At 32.1% G+C, this 22376-nt stretch overlaps 1 protein-coding gene across 1 annotated transcript in view; it reads right to left on the bottom strand.

Moving 5' to 3' along the window:
- The window catches only part of LOC127730270 (ecdysone receptor-like), a 124086-nt gene that overhangs the window by 87960 nt on the left and 13750 nt on the right, over positions 1-22376 (bottom strand). Inside the window, exon 4 of the mRNA XM_052238573.1 lies at positions 17331-17424. The gene's annotated coding sequence lies outside the window, so the exon portion shown is untranslated. The remainder of the gene's footprint in view (positions 1-17330; positions 17425-22376) is intronic.

The following is a 22376-nucleotide window of genomic DNA, read 5'->3' as shown; positions in this document are numbered from 1 at the left end:
AGGACTGTTTTCAAAAACTTTCAAAAATGCATTTATTGTATTATTTTTTTTGCATCTTTTAATAATTTATTTTCCTGATTCCTAACATTTTTTTTATGTTTTTTATCCAACTTAGTTTTTTTTCTCACTAAACACGTGCCATTGACTTGTATTTTACAGAATATGCAGAATGACGTCGAGATGCCCTCGGAAGCAGTTGATATAAACCGGAAGCAGTTGATAACAAAAGTCATACCACACGGCTAAGACAATTCTTCAAATTTAACGAATAAACATATGTACAAATTAGTTTTATCATGGGGTACAATTATACCGCTATTTTCTATAAGTATATGATAAATATATATATGTGCATTGCGTCTCACAGGTTTGAACAGTCATTACATTTATGAAAATTATGTGCAACTATGAGCACCAATGAGCAGAGATGTGTACCCAAAGTTAGCTAAATATCTAATTTTTAAACGGTAGTGAATGAACAAATACTTGCATGGTTTTAATTTACAAGAATTCTCACAAAAAATGTAATTAATATTTTACAATAATCATAACAAAATTTAATTACTATGTTATACTGTTTTAGTATGGATGTATAAGTCTCTGCTTATATTTTGTATAACAATAAATTCATATGCATATAGTGGAATGTTAGACTTTAAAAAGAGATTGATTTGATAAATAAAATGTCCATTCCTAATAACTTGACGTTTGTGTTTATTAATATTATATTCTAAATTATTGGGAAAAAATCATTAACAGGAATGTATGTTAATTATTAAATTTCAATTCTTTTTTATTTGTTTGTTTTAATAGTTCAACCTAATTATAGCATCTAAATCTTTGCACTATAGTACGATTTTGAAAATTGTATTCATTGCGTTGACCAGCTATCCTACATGTCTTGGTTCTTTCACATTTTATATGTATCAATCTGTTCACACGCACACTATCGGTTTGCATTCACACAAATTCCGAATTAAATGGCAATGAATCTGGAATCAAAATATTTGAGGTAGGTAGTTTGACATCTGGATTCAACTATTTAGATTAATATATGTGATGAAGCAAATGCGTATTCTTATCCAGAGTATCAGTACGTGCATTAATATTAATTTCACTCGCTTTTCTTATCTAAATTCAGGACATATTAGTAAGAGCTTGACATGTGATTTTCAAGCATGGTCATCATTATTTACAGATTCTGATCTCTAGCTGTTTCTCTTTTCTTTTCTTTTTCGATTCACTGTCCTATTATAAACTTTTACATTTTCGAGGTTGCTTAGGATTTTGTACCCCAGGAATAGATTACTTAAGTTGTATTCGGCAAAACCTTTGTTTTTCGAAATTTTGGGTCCTGAATTTCTTTCAAGTTTGTACTTTATTTGACCTTTTTAACTTTTTTTATTCGAGCGTCACTGATGATTCTTTGTAGTCTTAACTCACGTCTGGTGTACATCATTTTAATCCTGGAATCTTTTTATATTTACATATCTTTTACATAAATTGGTTCTTTTGAGAGTATGTTCAGTATTTATAAAACTTCTGAAAATAAGATATTCTTCTAAACCAAGTTTTCCTGTAGAATATTTGGATTAATTTAAGTATAATCAAGAAATCCTTAAAATTTGAGATGTTTCATGAGACCAAAATAAGTCCATATATAAAGAGGTCCAAATGAAGCTGGTGTGATACTCTCAAGAAAAATACACGAAACCTTATAAGTTACATGCCACAGGGTTTCACTTCACATGGAATTTTGACTTTAAATTTATCTATACAACATCTACCATGAGTACAGACAGCTTCAATAACGAGCTAAGAATAATTAAAGGCATCCAGGAAACAAAACATGAAGATACGTTAGATAAAATAAATGCATAAAGATTATAAAGCAAACTGATTGCTTAAATTTATATTGTGATTGGTTTGTGCAATTTGCATTAGACATCCGGTTTGCAGAAACTGGGATTTGCAATAGGATTATGAAAAAATGATGTACACTCCCAAATAATAAATAAAATAGTCGAGCCTTTAAACGTAAATTCAAAAAGTAGCTGTATATATACACTTTTCTATTCACAACTATCCAACATTGCTTTCAACTGACTTGTGCAAGAATCTACACACAATTACATATTTTAAAATAAAGGTGTTTTAACATCATCATCATCATTATCTTATTCTATTCACAGTCAATTATTTCAATTCAAAAGCAATAAAAAATTCAGCAACAATTTTTTGATGACCAGTCAGCGGTCTTGGGTTCACGTATTGCTTTTCTTTTTTTAAAGAAAGCAACTTGTTTTTATTTTTTTACAGTTTTCAAGTTACTATTACTTCCCTGTATGGTGTAGCTCTCCATTAAAAGGTTAAAGGTTATATGAATACAGATTCAAATGAGTTGAATCTTTTACTTCAAGCCAATAATATATCAGCAATGTTTTTTAGCTACTGTAAATTCAGAAATTATTAAGTGCATTTGTTAATTTGATTTTTGAAGAAAGGACATAAATGCGAGAATAATTATTGCGATTTCAAGAATATGTGCATTAAGAAATATGGATCAGGTATCTGAATGCCAGTTCTTATTATTGCGATCCCCACCGAGTTGCATTATTCGCATTAATAAAAATCTCGCAATAATTTCAGAATTTACAGTAACTTTGACGATATTTGAAACAAACTGACTGCTAATAGCAAAATGTCATTTCTATATTCCTCTTTTATAAATGTTTTCAGAAAAAATCCTATTTTAATTTTGTTTTCTAATATGTAGCTAATGCCCCTTTAATTTTATAGTCCATGACATTGTGTTGAAATTTCAGAAGATTTAGTAAAGTGTGTCTTGCATAATCATCTGGAACCCAAACTTGTGCATCACAATAAACCACACCTCTTCAAAGAAGGGGAATAACAAGAATGTGTCCATAGTACACGGATGCTCCACTCACATTATCATTTTCTATGTTCAGTGGACCCTGAAATTGGAATCTAAACTCTAATTTAAAATTAGAAAGATCATATCACAGGGAACATGTGTACTAAGTTTCAAGTTGATTGGACTTCAACTTCATCAAAAACTACCTTGACCAAAAACTTTAACCTGAAGTGGGACAGACGGACAGACGAACGAACGAATGCACAGACCAAAAAACATAATGCCCCTCTACTATCTTAGGTGGGGCATAACTAGTATGGTTTCAGTCATATTATCATTTTTGTACATCATGTATTGCTGAACATTTTTGCTGTTTACGATTCGAATCTATCTTTTATGAAGGCAAAAACACTATAGCTGGTCATAAAACCTATATTAAGGAAAATAACTCCCATACAAATTCCTTTAATATTTTAGGTAAAATTTAAAAGCAATAATGAATACTTTCACCCTGTCAGATTTTATTTATCTATGAGGGTCTGGATGGGGTTTACAGAATAGAAAATAATGGGCAAAAAGTGCAGAATAATGGGCAAACACCATAAAGAATAGAAAAATTAGAGAAAAATGACGTAAAAAATTAAAGAATACATACATGACCAGTTCATTCATCAATAACCTCTAGAAAAGATGGGCTAAATCCTATAATAATTGCTCAACAGGTCATAAACCCATTGTTTGCTGAGTTATTTTTATTGATAAGTTATATTTTAGAATAACAAATTACACTCCTTAAATATAATTATTTCTAGGTAAAAGGACAAAGATTTCAACATGAAACTTATAAGGGTCTGGATATGGTGTACAGATTAGGTGTACAGAATAGAGAATAATGGAGAAAAAGTGCAGAATAAAGGGCAAAAAAATACAGAAAAATGGTCTAAAAACTTAATGAATAAAAAAAATGAAGGCTCCCCATCCAGACCCTCACCTATAACTGAACTTGATCTTATCAATCAAACAAATTCAAGTAATTAAGAAAATATTTGTCCATCACAAACTGCCATAATTTAGTATTATTCCCAGAATAATGAGAAATATTGATTGGGGACAGTGTAAGCAGTGGTCACTATAATAATCAATCTACTTAACAGATGTCTGTGATTACAACTATAGGTCATATAATGGTCATCATATTAAATAAACAAATCCGACAAATAAAAAAAATAAAATTTCAGTGTCCCTGTCCATTTCAAATAAACTGCTTCGCCTAGCAAAGCTGGATATGAACGCAGAGGTCCAACCCTGAACAGTTGGGGCAAAAATGGACACAATATTCAAGCTTGACACAGGTCTGAATTTGGATTGTAAATAAATATTTGACACATTATAGGGTTCTGACACAGAATAAATGTAGTCAAAGAACTTGAAATTGGTTATATGATTTGATTTTATATTCAATTGAAGATTTCTTGCTGTTGTGCAATACACTGTGCTGTTGCGCAATACTTAGTAAATCTGTTTTCAGACTATATACAAAGAATTAACAAAATAAATTGTGACCCATAATTTTTCTTAGGAAAATTGACAATTTCTTAAATCTTGAGGGAAAAAAATTGACCCCCCAAAAAAAAAATTTGTTTTCGGTCGTATAACAATCACAATGTCTGTATTGAAAACAATCATAAAATAATTTCTCTCTCCCCCCCCCCCCCAAAAAAAAATATGAGCTTATCTCATTAAGACTTAACCCCCCCCCCCCTTTTTCCCACTCCTTGCAAAGTTCATGATTTGCTAAGAGAAACCCAAAACACTATTTGCATAAAAAAAACAGAATATGTGTACAAAAGATTAATCAGGTGCAGAAAGTTTCATTACCGGTAATTGTAATCCGGGGTTAAGGAGGAGTTGCGTAAACAGAAAATAAGTATCTGACTGATCCAAAAGTGATCATATATTACAACCCATTCCTGTCAAGCTGATGACCAAATAGGAAGTTATTCTGTCATGTAGTTTCTTAGAAAAGTGTGTCAAAGATATTTGTTTGACAGACAGACAAGGTGATTGCAATATAGCCCCAGCTTTTATAGTGGGTGTATAACAAACATATCAATATAAACCACCCTCTTTAAGAAGTTGGGGGTATAAAAAAAACACACAGCATTTCTTTTGTGGTCTAGGCTTGGTTTTTGTTTTTGTTTAAATTTCATTCAGATTTTTTTCACCATCAATAAACAACAGAAATGCCACTGCACCATCTGAGTTCATCCTTGGGATATTAGAACAAATCAATTTATTTATTTTTAGTATTCTACATTTCCCCCCCTCTCTTGTGATTTGGCCTTGTTATTGTATATATATATCTCTCTTGTTCATGTTATAACTTATTCCCTGAAAGAAAGACTTTTGATTTATCATTCTTTCATTAATTCCTTAAATAAAGATAGTTCTTACTAGAGGGTAGGAATGGGGTACCCTACATGAAGAATGACGGTAAAATATTTGTTAAAGTAACATTAACAATTAACATTTTACTACATTTGACGCTAACAGTAGCTACAAAATGAGATTTGACGAATGACGATAAAAAATTAAGGCTCATTTGAGTCCCATTTGACGCTAACGGTAGCTAAAAATGGACGTTTGATGCTTGACAATAAAGGGCATTCTTATCCTCTTACTAGTATCTAGATTTTATGAGGTTGATGAATCAAGATTTAAAATAAAAATATCTAGTGGACTATAAATGTTTGTTAATACTGATAGAGAATCGATTATAAAAGTTGGAAATAACACAATTCATAATGAAAGAAAGCTGCATTTGGAATGTTTATCAATCAATGAGAAAAGAATATATATGGTTACTTCTGCTATAAACAAAACACTTCAAAAAAAGCTAAATCAGTATATAGCTTTTAAGATGCAATATCATACCGTACAATTTCTGTTAGCCTTATTCGATTAAGTGTAATAATTAGCCTTTTTCGAAACCATAATTTGCAAGAACACAATGTTTGATTTAAAATAGAGAACAAGAATTCCTGTAAAATTAGTAAAATCTGCTGCAAAACCTAAATATGATTTATGAACCTGCAGCAAAACCTAAACATGATTTATGAATCTGCAGCAAAACCTAAATATTATTTATGAATCTGCAGCAAAACCTAAATATGATTTATAAACCTGCAGCAAAACCTAAATATTATTTATGAACCTGCAGCAAAACCTAAATATGATTTATGAATCTGCAGCAAAACCTAAATATGATTTATGAACCTGCAGCAAAACCTAAATGTGATTTATGAATCTGCTCCAAAACCTAAATATGATTTATGAATCTGCAGCAAAACCTAAATATGATTTATGAATCTGCAGCAAAACCTAAATATGATTTATGAATCTGCAGCAAAACCTAAATATGATTTATGAACCTGCAGCAAAACCTAAATATGATTTATGAACCTGCAGCAAAACCTAAATATGATTTATGAATCTGCAGCAAAACCTAAATATGATTTATGAATCTGCAGCAAAACCTAAATGTGATTTACAAACCTGCAGCAAAACCTAAATACGATTTATGAACCTGCAGCAAAACCTAAATATGATTTATGAATCTGCAGCAAAACCTAAATATGATTTATGAATCTGCAGCAAAACCTAAATGTGATTTATAAACCTGCAGCAAAACCTAAATATGATTTATGAACCTGCACCAAAACCTAAATGTGATTTATGAATCTGCTCCAAAACCTAAATATGATTTAGGAATCTGCAGCAAAACCTAAATGTGATTTATAAATATTTAATAAAGCCTTATAAAAAAAAATTGTGTTTCCACTAGCCAGACCAACTCTTATTTTTAATGCCTGCCTACCCCAAGATTTTGTTTCTTCTTTTTATTTAACAGTGGCTATTAAATTCAGGCTGTTTTGACTGTTGAAGCAAGTTAAAAACTTTTTTGAAAAATAACTATTTCAGCATGTTAGCAGAAAAGTTTCACAGGTACTATTTTTTTTTGCCTTAAAAATAAGCAGTCTAGCAGAAATGTTTCACAGGTACTATTTTTTTTTACCTTAAAAATAGGTAGTCCATTCATAAAACTGATTCAACAGATGTTTTGAGAGTTTCTGATATTGCCAATAGCGACTTGGTGAAAATCCTGGTTTAAGAGAACACTGTGTCTCGCTTGCGATTGCTGGTGTCAGTGTGAGTCCATTTATAAGTAAAATACAGAAAAAAAAAACATTTTACTAAGATGCTATTTCTTGATCCTGCAGTTTAGCTTCTGGCAAGGTTTCATAACAATTCATATTTATTATGTCAAAAAAATGTTATCTCAGACTGTCTATATAAGTTAACTGCAAACTAGAGGCTCTAAAGAACCTGTGTAGCTCACCTGCATCTTCAACAATGGTCACATTTTGGTAAAAATCATCATTAAAGGGGAATAACTCTATCAAGAGGTATCTGACAATTGCAGTCATGATGACATATTTTCAAATCTTATCCTGCTGATAATTTTTCCATTTTAAAGTTTCTCTTTATCTATAAAAGTATTCAAGGTAATAGGCAAAAAAGCAAATTTAAAAAAAAAATGTTGAATGTGTCCATGGGACACAGATGATGCCCCCGCTTGCATATCATATAAAATTATAAACGGAAATAACTGAAGAATGGTAAAAGTGACCATACCCAAATTTAAACTTGATCTGAGTTTTGTGGTAATAAGTATTGTGTATAAGTTTCATAAAATTTGGTTGAGGCAAACTTAAGTTAGAGAACGGAAACGAAAAATTCGACAATTTTTCCATTTGTAAAGGGCATAACTCTAAAACGGTTAAAGTGACACCACCAAAATTCAAACTTGGATCTGTATTTTGTGGTAATTAACATTGTGTATAAGTTTCATAACATTTGGTTGAGGCAAACTAAAGTTAGAGAACGGAAACCAACTTTGGGACGTACTAAGACGGACAGACGGACATACAGATGGACAAGGATAAAACTTAATGCCCCCCTCCGCTACGGCGGGGGCATAAAAATTATCAATAAAGGGCAATAACTCCAATTACAAGTAAACTGAAGATTTCAGCCATTATGCCGCTAAAATTATGGCTTATTTGTAGATCTTGTCTTGCTGATCATTTGTGCTATTTAATGTTTTTATCTATCTGTTACAGTTTTCAAGATAAAAGGTAAAAATGTGAAAAATCGTCATTAAAGGGCAATAACTTCAATAAGGAGTCGACTAACCATACTTATTTGTAGATCTTGTCCTGCTGATCATTTTTGCTTTTTAAATTTTCTATCTATCTATTATAGTCTTTATGATATTAGCCAAAATACAAATAATTGGTAAAAAATTAATAAGGGGTTCTGCAGAACACTGTGTCTCGCCTGCGATTGCTGCTGTCAGTGTAAAAGTGTAATGTTGACTTAAAAAGTGAGTCCATCTATCAGTAAAATACAGAATTTAAAAAATTCAAACTTTTTCTTTAGATGCTATTTCTTAGTCTTGAAGACTCACTTCTGTCGTGTACAAATTTACAATGTCAAAAACATTTGATCCCAGAATGTATCTACTTGTTAACTGTAAAAAAAACTAAGTCCAATTATCAGAAAAATGAAAATAAACATATTCAAAATTTCGCTCTGGATACTGTATTTTGGTCATTAACAAGCTTCTGTCCAAATTTCATAAAATTCCATGAAGGTTTGACAAAGTTATTGATGTCTAAAAAACCTTTAACAACAGACTGAACCTAAATGTTGATGCGGCCAACAACGGAATCTTGGAATCACTATGTCTCACTTTCATGACGTAAATGTCGCAGTCCCAACAAAAATCATCATTAAAGGTCAATAACTCTAATAAGGTGTAAACTGAAGATTTTCAACTAAGTTGACTTATTTATAGATCTTGTTCTGATGAATATTTTTGCTTATTACGTTTCTATCTATCTATTATAGTTTTAAAGATATTAGGCAATATGAAAAAATTGGTAAAAATTGTCATTAAAGTGCAAAAACTCTAAGAAGGAAGCATCTGACAATTTTCTCTATTTATAGCGGTTTTCAAAATAATACGCAAAACATGCATTTTACCCTTATATTAGATATTTTTAGCCATGCTGGCCTTTTGGTTGGCAGGCGAGGTCATCAGACACATTTTTTAAACTAGATACCCCAATGATGATTGTGGTCAAGTTTGGTTAAATTTGGCCTTGTAGTTTCATAGAAGATTATTGTAAAATTAACCGACAACAGACTACAGATGCCAAGTAATAAGAAAAGCTCACTTGGCCCGAGCTAAAAACTAAGTCTGTCTATCAGCAAAATACTTATATATATTTCCAAATTTTGCTCTGGATACTCTCTTTTTCAATTTGTCATCAAAAAGCTTCTGTCCAAATTTCATAAATTTCCATAAAGGTTCGACAAAGTTTTTGATGTCTGGAAAAACTTTAACCACAGACTGAACCTAAATGTTGACGATACAGACAACAGAATCTAGGATTGCTATTGTCTCATCAAGACATACATTTTGCAGGCATGACAAAAATAACCTTTTTTTTTATTAATAATGATATATATATGTAAGAAGAAAACATCCAAGAGAAAGATACCTTTTCAGAATAGCTATTACTGGTGTTTCAATAGCAGTCACTTTTTTAAACTGTACCTAATAACCCATTTGTTTCACAATACTATTTAACCTCTTTCCCAGCTTTCCCAGGAAAACATGGAATTTTAACTTTAATAAATACTGCAATGCATCAATCAATACAACTAATGACTTTCATCAATAGAAAAGCATGCAATTAATCAATTTATGCAACTGAATTTCAGACGATATATAGAATATTTTACTAGGCAGATCAAAGATTTATGGAACAGAGGAGACATTCCCTGATGACAGAGTTACAATATCCCCCCCCCCCTTTGCATTGCACATATTTTATCTGTTCTGTCCAAGGACAATAACTAAGAAAAAAAAATTTGTTGTTCTTTATTAAAAAAAACTTTTTAAATTATCTAACTAGAGAGTTGAAGACTTGAGAACAATTTCCAAAATATATAACTCTTTTAAAAGAGATATAACTAGTATTAACCTACAATATAAGTTTCATAAAAATCTGGCAAGAATTGTACACGAGAGCACTAACGATGCAATTTTCCATATAATTAATGTTTCCAAGGGACATAACTCTTTTAAAAAATAGTAGAATGGCACTGATTTTCAAACCTGTCCGAGACATTGCTGATATAAACCTACAACATAAATTGCTTCCCACGTGCCAGCTGGATACGACCGCAGAGGTCCAACCCTGAACAGTTGGGGCAAAAATGAAATGGACACAATTTCGCGCTTGATACAGGCCTAAATTGGGATTGTAATTAAATATTTGACACATAATAGGTTTCTGACACAGAATAACTGTAAGAACTTAGAATTGGTTATATGATTTGATTTTATATTCAATTTTTTGCTTTTGTGCAATACACTATGCTGTTGCGTATTGAACCCCCCAAACCCAACCCCAACCCCCCTCCCAAAAAAAATCCCCAAATATGTGAAGAAATTTTGTTTAATTTCTGAAATCTGAAATGAGAAAAAATTGCCCCCCCCCCCCCCCCCCCCCTTTTCCAAAAAAAAAAATTCTTTCCCTCAAGATATGGTTATTATCTCAATTCAAATTTCCAAATGGAGTTTGCAACCATAATTACCCATTCAAATACATCATAAAAGCAGTGTAAGGGAGGTAATCCAACATTGTACAATTTTGTTTTTGGATTACCTCCCTTCCTTTTAAATTGTCCATTAACCAGGAAACCCTTGTTTTTCCCCCTTTTTTGCCCCTATTTCCTAAACGGTTTGAGCCATAACCCCCAAAGCCAATCCTAACCATCCCTTTGTGGTATTGAAACTTGTGGTATAATTTCAGAGATATCCATACACTTAAGCACAAGTTATTGTCTGGAAACTAGAAAAATGCCTTTTGGCCTCTTTTTGGCCCCTAATTCCTATACTGTTAGGACCATAACCCCCAAAATCAACCCCAACCTTCCTTTTGTGGTTATAAACCTTGTGTTTAAATTTCATAGATTTCTATTTACTTATATTAAAGTTATTGTCCGGAAACCAACTGTCTTTGGACAACGACGACGATGTGATACCAATATACGACCACAAAATTTTTTTGCAGTTGTATAATAAGTTTCATAAAATTCTGGCAAGAATTGTACACATTACGTAGAGTGCTAACAATGCAATTTTCCATATAATCAATATTTCCAAGGGGCATAACTCTTTTAAAAATAATTGATCGTCACAGATTTTCTAACTCATCTGAAACATTGCTGATATAAACCTATGATATAAGTTTCATAAAAATCTGGCAAGAATTGTACATGTAAGAGCGCTAGCAAGACCGGACGTACGCACAGATGGACACGACAAGCAGACTGACAGACGTACAGATGCCTGGTATTTCTTTGTCTCCCACAACGCGTTGGGGCAACAAAGGGCTCTTAAGAGTCTGATTCACTCACTTGTCAAAATTGAGCTTTTTATAGTTTCTAGCCATCCAATGATTTTTCATTTGTGTAGATCTGGTATTGCTGATCCATTTGCCATTCACAGTTTCTACCTAACTATCAAAGTTTTCAAGATAAAAGGCAAACACAAGAAAATTAGTCAAAAGAAAAAAATTGTCATTTAAGGGCAATAACTCTGAAAAGTTGTAATAGGAATGATGTAGCAATTTTGATTCTGAGCAATTTTGATTTTCTAAGAATTTTCTTTCAAAAACATGTGTACATGGAATTTCTTTAAAAGATTAGAAGATTGGAACGGCCCCCCTCGCAAGAAAAGCTTGAAGCCATTTTTAGGACAGGAAATTTGAAAATGAAAGTTTCATATCTGTTATTTTCACAAAATTATCAAAGTACAAAGCCCATAATTTTGGCACAAACCAGTGGAGCAGAACCAGATGCAAACTCAATTTGAAACTCATCATAGTATACTCACATACTAAAAATCAGCTCAATATGTGAAGGCATTTAGAAAGAAAAGTCCATATGGCTGTTATTTAAAAAAAAAAGGTTCAAAACCCATTATTTCAACAGAACTGAGCGGTACGGGACCAAAAGTAAACTCCATTTGTAACACATCTTGGTAGACTCAAATACTTAAAATCAGCTAAATATGTGAAGGCATTTAGCAAAAAAGTCGGTATAACTGTTATTTTCATGAAATTTTCAAAGTCCAAAGCCCGTAAGTTCAGCAAAAATCAGCGGAGCAACACCAAATGTAAACTTGATCTGTAACTCATCATAGTAGACTCACATACTAAAAATCAGCTCAATATGAGAAGGCATTTAGAAAAAAAATCCATATAACTGTTATTTTCACAAAATGTTGTCCAAAACACATTGTTTCGGCAAAACTATGCAGAGCGGAACCAAACGTAATCTAAATTTGTAACTCATCATACTAGACTCACATATTATTAATCAGCTCATTATGTGAAGGCGTTTTGACAAAAAGTCTGTATAACTGCTATTTTCACAAAATGTTCAAGGTCCAAAGCCCGTAATTTCGGAATAAATCAGTAGCGCTGAACAGAAAGTAAACTTGATCTGTAATTCACCATAGTAGACTCACATACTCAAAATCAGCTCAATACGTGGAAATGTTTAGAAAAAAATTCTGTATAAATGTTTGTTGTGGAATGACGGAATGATGGATAAGGGTTAAACTATACAGCTTTTCCCTATTCAGTGAAATTAACCATAACACCTGTCATTAGAAATTTGGCAATTGCACAGTGCAAGTGTGAAGGGAACAAGAGGCTCTCAAGAGCCTGAATCGCTCACCTGTATTTCAGAGGAGAAGATTTTTAAATGTTAGCAAACTTGATGAACAAATTGTGTAAAATTGTCTTTAAAGGGCAATAACTCCTTAAGGGGTCAATTGACAATTTTGGTCATATTAACTCTTTTGTAGATCTTACTTTGCTGAACATTATTGCTGCTTACAGTTTATATATATCTATAATAATATTCAAAATAATAACAAAAAACTGCAAAATTTTGTTAAAACTACCAATTCGGTGGCAGCAACCCAACAATGGGTTGTTCGATTCGTCTGATAGTTTCAGGGCCGATAGATCTTGACCAATTAAACAATTTTACCCCATGTCACATTTGCTCTAAAAGATTTAGTTTTTGAGATATGAGCCAAAAACTGCATTTGACCCTTATGTTCTATTTTTAGCCATGGCGGCCATGTTTGTTGATGAATACAAACTTCGGATACAATTTATAAACAAGATACCCTAAGGAACATTTAGTTAAAGTTTGAAGGTAATTGGCCCAGTAGTTTCAGAGGAGAAGATTTTTAAATGCTAGCAAACTAGATGAACAAATTGTGTAAAATTGTCTTTAAAGGGCAATAACTCCTAAAGGGGTCAATTGACAATTATGGTCATATTAACTTTTTTGTAGATCTTACTTTGCTGAACATTATTGCTGCTTACAGTTTATATATATCTATAATAATATTCAAAATAATAACAAAAAACTGCAAAATTTTGTTAAAACTACCAATTCAGTGGCAGCAACCCAACAATGGGTTGTTCGATTCGTCTGAAAATTTCAGAGCTGATAGATCTTGACCAATTGACCAATTTTATCCCATGTCAGATTTGCTCTAAAAGCTTTAGTTTTTGAGATATAAGCCAAAAACTGCATTTGACCCCTATGTTCCATTTTTAGCCATGGCGGCCATGTTTGTCGATGGATCAAAACTTCAAATACAATTTATAAACTAGATACCCTAAGGAACATCTAGTTAAAGTTTGAAGGTATTTGGCCAAGTAGTTTCAGAAGAGAAGATTTTTTAAATAGTTTACGACGACAGACGACAACAGACGACAGACAACGACGACGGACGCCAAGTTATGGCATAAGCTCACATGGGGCCCTTTGGGCCCCAGTGAGTTAACAAAGGATAGTAGCCATGGTAGCAGCATAAAACAATTTAGATATTTATATGTCAGCAGATAGTAATATTTTGTCTTCTTTATTCGGAGTTCAGTATTTTTGTGATTTTACTTTTTACTAGGTTCTTTTGTCATCAAAATAAAAAAAAACACTGTATTTGTTCCTTGTCCATATCTTGTATTTTGTTTTTTCCTCTGCCATTATCATTTGCTTGTGAAATAATGTGGTTCAATAGTTGAATAAAACTGTTCACTTAATTTGATTTTTGTTATTATTGATAATCCCTGAAATCGTATTAGGGAATTTGTAAAATAATTAGTAAAATGTTCAGTGATTATGTAAAATCACTGGTCAATATCAGGGATTATATATAATCACTAATGAGTTTAGTGATTTTATCTATTCCCTGAAAAATCAGGGATTCTACATAATCACTGATTATACAAATTCACTGTAACATATATATAAGGGGAGGTAACTCATGATTCTTCAAAGTTATAATTAATTGTACAATGTACTGTTAATTTACACCTTTAGTTATTTAGCAAGCAAATCAGCTCAATGGCCCCACTTTTCTTTTTATTTTCTTTAGTTAATCTCCTTCAATTTTATTTTTATATTCTAAGTACTAGTTTCTCCTGTATTAAATCTTTAAAAAGAGAATTGTGCACTTTCTGTAGCTTGAAAACAAGCTCCATGACTTGGACATTTCATTACTAGTATATTTTTAAAAAATTAAGTGTGATATAAACTAGAATATGGCTAACTACTAAATATTGAGGTAATTTTTTGTTTACTTCCCCAAATTACCTTAAGACATCAAATTTTAATTATTTGGGCTTTCTAAAACTTACATTTTCCCCAAGAAATTACAAATCAATTAATTATTGAATAACTAATCGAAGAATTCAAATAGAGAAAAATAATCAACTAGTGACCGAACAACACATTAATTCACGAATGCGCGTAGCGCATGAGTTAATTATCAGTGTTGTTCGGTCACGAGTTGAATATTTTTCGATATTTGAATTCTTTGATTAGTTATTCTTTTTATTACATTGGCAAATGGCTTTTTTATGAAATTAAAGTAGAAAACGTAAGGAACTATATCTTTTTCTACGCATTCACAATTTGTTTTGATCCGACGTTATCGACGTCTTGACAACGCCTATTGTTGTATGACGTCAGAGGAGTGAAATAACCACTTTTATTTCACATGTGAAATTATCGGTTTTTATTTCACTGGGAAATCAATGTAATTCATCGCAACCAATGTAATAATACTCAATAATATTAATATTGTTTAAAACCCTTTTGGTGCTGAAAGCAGCTTCAAAACTTTTGTCTTAATAATTTTTTTTTAAACCAATTTGATGATGAAAGTTGTTTTAAATTTTTTTAAATAATTTTTCTTAAAATCAATAGTTGTTGAATACTTATCATTATTTCATCACACATCTAAAATTCATATATTCTGATTTTGAAAAAAATATATAGGAAAGTGGGAATCAATCCCCATGTTATTAAGATGCTTCATTAAACAAGCTCTAATTAAGTTTATCCATTTCAAAATTTATACATATCAGGAATTTCAATTCTAAAGTACAAAGGTCCTTAAAATTTGTACTTCTGATGATTCAAAGAAAATTGTTGACACGGTTTTATTAATGGAACAATACACATTTCCTGACTTCCCTCATTTCAAATTCAAAGTTATGTTCATTTTCAAGCCAACTTAAAAAAAATCACTTCCCAGAAGAAATTTAAAACTAGTCAACGAATGGTTGCATAGTTTCTTCAGTACATTTGTTTTATGTATGAATTAAATGATAGTTCTACAATAATCAAATGTTAACTCTAAAAAAAGACTTCCAACATAACAATCTCTTGTATACTAGTTGACACCAAATGATGTGTACTTTATAGATAATCCTTCTGTTTTCAATTCACTTTGAAGTTAGGTGCATAGAAATAACAGAACAGTTTCAATGTTCCCCCGCATTGCAAATATTTTATCTGCCCAATGGCAATTACTAAAAATCTCACAAGGAAAATAGGCATGTGATCAGTAACAAAGTTATTTTCCATATATTTCGATTTCCAAGGGGCATAACCCCTGTAAAAAAAGTTTGTCTGCACTCTTCCAAGACCTTGTCTAGTGGTTATAAAAATTTCGAGCATGATTTTCGTTCTCCGACTCAGAAATCAACAAATCAAAATACAGGATTAGGTGTTTCAAGCACAAATTTTGTACTCAGAGTACTGAGTAAAGTTTTATGACCGCAAGGCCTTGCTGATGTCAACCAGCATTTTAATAAAATTGAAGTCTCATGAAGTGTTGTTAACACATTGGTACTTTATTTGAAAATATTTGTTAATATTCATTGATAACCCTGCATACCAAGGTATCCATTTCAGCCCAAAAGTAAACAGGTTCATCACATGGAGCTCTAAATAAAACTTTTTGTGACAGACAGACAGACAGATGAATCAACAGAACAACAAACATTTGTGTCAAAGCTTATATTATACATATACTGGTCTTCAATTCAGTGAGAGTGGACATTGCATGTAGATTTAATACTGTACAGGGGTAATTTTAGTGAAATTTATCAAGCATTTTCTGGTGCTAAACTTGATTGGGAGATTTTCTTTTAAGCATTTATCTTGTCTCTGTTTCTAATCTTCCTTCAAATTAATGTGAAGTGATATATTGTTGATATGTTGAACCAAACATTAAAAATTGCATAGCTTTTAATGGTTAAAGTCACATAACTCAGAAAAAAATTGGAATTCATCTTATCAAAGGGTAGTATGTCTATATGACACCTAATACAGACATGGCAGTGTAAAAATGTTGTAATGATGTGTTAAAGAAATTTATCTTTTTTTAAGGATAAGGTTCCATAACTCTAGCAACTGATTTGGAAATCACTATATGTTTAGTTTTGTTCATGCATTATATTTGTTATATTGTATTGTTTGTACTATCATGCCTCATGTGAGGCCTTTAGTGAAATTAAAAGTTTCAAAAAAAAGTTTCAAAGTTTCATTAAAATGAAAAAGTGGCTAGTTTCACGGAACTTAACATTTAGTTCAAATTTTGCAAGGATTCATTAAAGCACAGCATTTTATCTAGAGGTATGCTTAGACAGACTGACTGATAGACAGAAAATGGTATACCATAGCAACAGGTTTCCAACATACTATATTCAAATTTCAACAGGCAGCCATTTCCATAATGTGTATTTAACAATTACAAGGAAAGTTAGCCCCTATTTATCAAAGAAATTTCTCATGTAATCATTCTTATAACACATAGAAAAACTTTGAAGTTTTGATTAAGAATAAGTTAGATTACTGAAATATTTTTTTTCTAAAAATGTGATGTCAACTAATTGTGCTTTTTTGTCAAACTGTTCCTATCACAAATTCGTCATACCTTCACCCTCTTTCTTATTCTTTCATTTATGCTCAGCATAATCTGTATTTAATTGTATCAATCGTTCCAAGTTTATGCAGACACTGGCAGTTTACTGAAAATAAAATATGTACACTAATTATCAATGAATGCTTCAGGTAAAGAAAACATGTTTAAGCTTTTAACACAGAAACATCTTAGGAATTTTAAGAAAATATTTAAAAACATTCTAATAGTAACAATACATCTCAATTCCAAAGATGATCTTACTAATTCAGGTTTTATACTGTATAGAATATAATACCAGGAACATTTAAAACACAAAATTTAGTAATATGATGAAATTACACGAAATATACCACGGACTACCACATGTTTAGAAATAATAAAGAGCACAAATTTCAGCCGAAACGGCATTCACATTGGAATTCAAAGATTTTTTCATCTATTCATTGGGACATTATGTTGTGCGCCTTGTAAATTTAGCCAAAAGGTTCCCAAAATTAGCCTGTTTTTTCAAAAAACCTAAAAGAACTTTTAACACCAGTCATTATATAAACAGTAATATGTAGATTTTATGAAGGCCTTTTTTGCGCCTGTCCCAAGTCAGGAGCCTCTGGCCTTTGTTAGTCTTGTATCATTTTTAATTTTAGTTTCTTGTGTATAATTTGGAGTTTAGTATGACATCCATTATCACTGAACTAGTATACATATTTGTTTAGGGGCCAGCTGAAGGACGCCTGCGGGTGCGGGAGTTTCTCGCTGCATTGAAGACCCATTGGTGGCCTTCGGCTGTTGTCTGCTCTATGGTCGGGTTGTTGTCTCTTTGACACATTCCCCATTTCCATTCTCAATTTTACTTTCTAATCAAAAGTTTAAAAATTGTGAAAAGTATTGGTATTGAACAATTTGTTATTTTGAGTTTATTTACTATGGACCAAAATAAGTCCCAAAATGTACCAATACCTTCTCCTTTAATAAATAGGTCTTTAAAATTTTGTGATCTGTTGTTAAACTTTCACAATAAAGAAGTTTTTGTCAGAGTTATATTACTACAAGTTCCCACAGTCCTTTTACCTTTCAAAAGAAGATAATTTAATTGGTTTATTTTTTCCCCAAATTCCTGTTATAAACATAAATATTTAGTCAAAGGAAATAAAACATTAAATGCAGGTCATGGTGACCCATTTTTATAATATACAAATCTGAAAGACTGTTGTTAATGAATCATCATGCCCAATTACATAACTGTTTTTGTAAATTTACAAAAATAAATAAATGGAGAATGTGTCCATGGGACACAGATGATGCCCCTGCTGCGTTTAACTTTATAAAGGGGCATAACTTAACTAAAAGTACAAGTGAAGCCACCCAAATTTGAACTTGATCTGTGTTTTGTCACGGGTAATAAGCATTGTGTATAAGTTTCATAACATTTGGTTAAGGCAAACTAAAGTGAGGGAATGGAAACCAATTTTGGGACGTACATATGGACGTATGGACAGACGGACAAGGGTAACACTTAATGCCCCTACCGGTGACAGCAGGGGCATACAATTCTGAGTGATTGAGCATTAGGTGTACAGTCAGAAAGGAAATTTTTGTCGGGAAGTTGTTGAAAGTCAGCCATGTTACATAGAATGCTTGATAAGAATATAAAACTCAATAAAAGGCTAAGATGCATGAATTGTTAGTCATGGTAACCTACTTTTGATTGGAAACATGTGTACTCCTGTTATGTTTATTGATCATTATGTTACAGATTAGAATAATATGCTTTATCAGAAAATGTTTAACGCTTGTGAAAGCATTGTGCTGATTCAGACTTTTGGCGGGGAAATATGTGGTCGAGTTGAAGCTTAAAGGGTGTTCATACGGGATTGTCTATATTCAGTAGAGGGAACATTTAGGGAACACCCCTATCATGGAAATAACGTATTCTACCAGGGGTATATAAGCGGATGAGAAATGCCATTCAGGCTGTCAATGTACTGTCAAAATTTGGTCGATGTTCTTATAAAGAGTTTAAGCAGATCAATAGAGTGTACAATTATATTAAATGCTAGCATAGCTATGATATTGTGAGGACACTTTATCCTGGGTACAAAGTAAAGATACAAGTCGATTTGATATAGGAAAAGTTGACAGAGCAGATTGTCACACTTGAAGGACAGACTGCAACAGCCAGCACTGTCTAATAGCGACAGACTGTCTTACACAATGGACAGGCTGTTAGATTGTATTATATTTGTATATATTATTGTTCAGCGTTGCTTTTTATCGGTAAAGAGCCAGTGTATATCTTTAAGTTTGCTGTGCATAACATGAATAGATAGTTGTAAATTTTTTGGTTTCAGCATATCCAAGTATTTACTGGAACGAATGGTGTAAGATATAAATGCCTTACTGCTTGCACATGTAACACTCCCTTACATGTTACAGCAATGCATAGCCTTTTTAAAAAGTCATCATTTTGATTACATGACATATTCAACTACTTCAGGTCTTTTTCACTTCCCCGTAAACTCTATTTTAACACTGTATATAATACATTTTTATTTATTTATCACCTTTGCTCTTCCCTGTATTAAATCAAAATACTTCCTTAGAAGAGAAATGATAATCAAATGAGTCTAATTTCTATCAAGGAGCCAAATCTTTCCTTTTTAAATGTATTTGGGAGAGGGCTGTACTCAAGTAAGGAACAATTTTCTTGTAAGGGAGCTACCATTTGATTTTTATGGGGAGGCTAGGATGAAAAAAATTTTCCTGCATTTTTTTTTAGTTGTAATCTCTGTCCTGCCTTTTTATTTTTCACTCTAATCGGTCCTACCTTTTTTTTATTAGTTTATCCAGACTTTTTTTACATTAATTTACATCCTGCCTTTTTTTTTTTTTTTGAAAAGTTGCTCATACTGCCTTAATTATTTTTCAAATTTCATCCTAGCCCCCCCTAAAAATCAAATGGTAGCTCCCTAACTGACTGCAGCTTGTATTGTTCAACGAATCAATTTAATAGAACCTTCCAAAGAGAACACATGCAAAAGAAAATGAAAATAAAAAGCAAAGGCTTCAGAAGAGTAGACTACAATGTAATGCAAAGTATGCCCAACTTGTTATATTACGACGTACATTAACTAAAACTTCCGTGTTGAAAATAAAATTCAAATGTCAAACAGGACCAAATATCAATTCATTCTTTTAATGTGAAGTTGAAATATCATGTGACAAAATATTCGATGTTATGTGAACATCTTAAAAGTTCAGAGTATAGTCAAACAGGAAGTGACTGCCTGGAAGATCTAAAAATAGCTTACATAGCACAGCTTAAGATTATCAAGGTCCAGGTCATATTTCAAATCATTGCTCAATACAAATCATATCTGAATACATAAGATGAGTTTCATATGACAAGAAAAATGATGCTCTATGGGTATAATAAAATTCAAAGTACAATCAAAGAGGATTTTACAGCCTTGTAACTTATTGATCTGAAAATCGCTAAAAGCGTTCAACTGAACATCATATATGTTCTATACCACATTACATAATACAGAAGCTGCTTAACAAATGTTACAAAAATTATATGTTCAGTGAGTATTATAAAAATTCAAAGTATAGCAAAACAGGAAGTAACTGCCTGGCTGATGTGAAATTTACTCACACTTCAGATTTTATAAACCCAACGTTGATGTTTATATCATATCATTCCTTAATACAGAAGTAGAGAAATAAATGATCAAAAGTTCTATACTCCGTGGGTATAAAAATATTATTGTCAAACAGGAAGTGACTGCCTGCCCTGTAAATCTGAAAATAACTTACATAGTACAACTCAACATTATAAAGTTTCAGACCAAATATTAATTCATAGTTTATACATAGAGGTACACAGATAAATTGCGTCCTGGGGTACTAAATTTATTGATTGATTGATTGATTGATTAGTGATTAACACCACTTTCAGCACTATTCGTGGCAGTCATTGTTTTTTTTTTGTGTAGGAAGCTGGATTGCTCGGAGATAACCATAGATCTTTGGCAAGAAAACTGACAATCCTTGTCAATTAAGATTTGAGTCGAACATACCTGCTATGTGCAGGGTTCAAACTCACAACCTCAGTGATGACTGGCTAGTGATACAGTAGTTGAACTACTTAGACCACTCAGCCACCGAGGCCCCAATCCTATTAAAAATTAAGTGTTTACATGACATGGAGTAAAAAGGAGTCTGTGGTCTGAATATATAAAACAGACCTTATTGATTTGCATTCTACATCCACTGTTAACTTATGATCTAATTTTCATATCTATTGTTTATATATTTCATATATGGGCAGGTTAGGGTGAAGGTTGGCGCCTGTTAAAACTTTTAAACCCTCTGCATTTTTATGCACCTGTCCTAAGTCAGGAGCCTGTTGTTCAGTGGTTGTCGTTTGTTAGTGTGGTTCATAGGTGTTTCTCGTATCTCGTTTTTTATATAGATTATACCGTTGGTTTTCCTGTTTGAATTGTTTTACACTGGTCATTTTGGGGCCCTTTATAGCTTGCTGTTTGGTGTGAGCCAAGGCTCCGTGTTGAAGGCCGTACTTTGACCTGTAATTGTTAACTTTTTATCATTGTGACCTGGATGGAGAGTTGTTTCATTGGCACTCATACCACATCTTATTTATAATGTAATTACTCACTCTTGATCAGGGCTGACAGTAGGTAATCAAGTCTTAATGACAGGAAGCAGAAAATGGGCTGGAATCCCAGGCTTATAACATTCAAATTGCTGGGAAATAAAGATAACTGGATGATTAGTGATCAACGAAGGGCTTCTTTCAGTCTTTTGGGAAAAATAATGTCAGAATTATGATTACATTAATGCCTATTACTGCAATAAAATATTGATTTCTAGGTCTCTTTTAGATGTTTTCTGTCACCTTTTCTTATCGGATAATTAGCTATTAGGTAAACTGTAAATGAACAGGTGTGAGAGAAAACATCAAATCAGACCATAAAATGCAATACTGGTAGATTTGTACTTCACTTTAGCATATTCATTTATGAATTCCAAATTTTT

Source organism: Mytilus californianus, unplaced genomic scaffold (assembly GCF_021869535.1).
Source record: "Mytilus californianus isolate M0D057914Y unplaced genomic scaffold, xbMytCali1.0.p SCAF_2, whole genome shotgun sequence".
Classification (NCBI taxonomy): Eukaryota; Metazoa; Mollusca; class Bivalvia; order Mytilida; family Mytilidae; genus Mytilus; species Mytilus californianus.
Note: the sequence above shows the minus strand (reverse complement) of the source record. Positions and strands in the feature narration are given on the sequence as shown.